The sequence below is a fragment of the Aplysia californica genome, unplaced genomic scaffold, assembly GCF_000002075.1.
Source record: "Aplysia californica isolate F4 #8 unplaced genomic scaffold, AplCal3.0 scaffold00001, whole genome shotgun sequence".
NCBI lineage: Eukaryota > Metazoa > Mollusca > Gastropoda > Aplysiida > Aplysiidae > Aplysia > Aplysia californica.
Window position 1 is genome coordinate 3,625,893 of NW_004797271.1, and position 1,839 is coordinate 3,627,731.

The window sequence follows — 1,839 nt, forward strand, 5'->3', positions numbered from 1 at the left end:
AGACTGAGGGTTGGAAAGAGGAGCAAGTGAAAGGGTGGGGGGGGGATTATAAATCGTTCACTGGTGTGTGTTTGTGTGTGAGTGTGTGCGCACGTGAGTGTGTGGTTGTGCCTGAAACTGGAATATGGATATCCTAGATGAAGCAAAGCACCAGTACGTTACAAAGATGAAAATATTAGTTCAAAAATTTGGCACAGAATTTTTGTCCGTATCCAGGGAGTTAATATTATTAACGTTGAATGTTATAACTATAATACGCACATACTTGTAGTCGCCGTCAACTAAACACAGCAGGTGAATACAATAATATGATTTGTAACACAGTTGCACGTTTTAGTTGCATAATCTGTGTGTGTGTAGGGGGGGGGGGGGGGATAAACCGCTTGCGAAAACGCTCCTTAGTCTCAATTCTGCATCTGATTATTAGTAACTTAGTATAACTGTGGTGACATGTCACTTTTCCTGCTGAGATATTTACTGTCGCCATCAAATGAATATTGTGAATGAAAATCACCTTTGCGAACTGTGACAAAGATACTTATCTTGCCGCATAATTTGAAACCATAAAAATATCGGGAAGCTCGAAAAAACTATCGTGAATCACAACTCGAGCCTCTGATTTTATCAAAACAATGAGACTCACTGCAGAGCATCGAAAAACCCGACACCATGATTATCAGCCAGTAGGAAGCCGTTTATCCTAGATTATATGTATGCACTGTCATGGTCGCCGTTCTTTACCCACTATAAAAACTTTGCTGCGGAGCGTGCACGCTATTGGTTCCCAAATAAGGGCAAATCGCCAATCTCACTATTTTCGAGAGCACCCCCGCCCCCCTTTTTTTCCACCGCTTTCCCTTTACTTGGCTCTAATTTGAGTCAATTAATGGTGCACGCCGCGTTGGACCAGGACTACATCTACGTCAGCGTGCATAGTCTAGGATATCAAAGCACAAGTCAATGAGTTGTGTAAATAACGAACGGAAATTTCCGTTAGCACTTTAGGCCAAAGAGTCAAAGAGAATGGTTGAACTTAAGCGTTGCCGTTAACTCTTCGACGTTTCCTTTTTCCCTTAAAACTCTTGTCTCACAACAGATCCGTCGCTTGGCGAACGAAAGACGTGCTCCCCGCATTCGCAGAAATGGCAGATCTGTTTTCTCTCTCAGCGTCCCTCACACCTCCGTCTCGAAATTACCCACACACATTCACATCCAAGCTAACCCCAGGGCTCCCTCTGTAACCTTTGCCTGGTGAGCGAGCCATAGGAAACTCATATGTTTTGAGCGGCATTTATGGCTCATTCATCACAGGATCTTTGCATTGTCGCTGGCTGCCTAGACCACGCTTTCACTTGTCAAAATAAAACGTAACTGAAAACTAGTTGGCTTGGCAAGAAAGGAGGAAAAAAAGGGGGGAGGGGTTCTTGGTTATTCAAACTTATTATGAAACCTTTACCAACTTTCTTTGTCATGTATGAGAAAAGAAGCATAGGATAATTGTCGTTTTAGTGGAATGACTATTTCAAGAAATGTTTCTTCTTTTCTGGTATTTTAAAGGTCTGGAATCGTTTCAATAGCGAACATTTAAACTGAACTTCTTCCCACTTGAAATTGATTGGAGAGTGTTCACTATTTGTACAGCTTGTCCGCCAAAGGAACAAATCTCTCTTTTTTTCATACCCGTTAGATTCTCTTTTTTTTTTTAATACAAAAAGAAAAGAACAGTAAATTTCTAAAAAGACAACTGTGTAGCAAATTATTGTCTAAAGTTAGCTTCATTCCAAAATCTTCAAAATCGTATCTGCCTGTTAGGTAGTCGGAAGCTACTACATGTTTCGT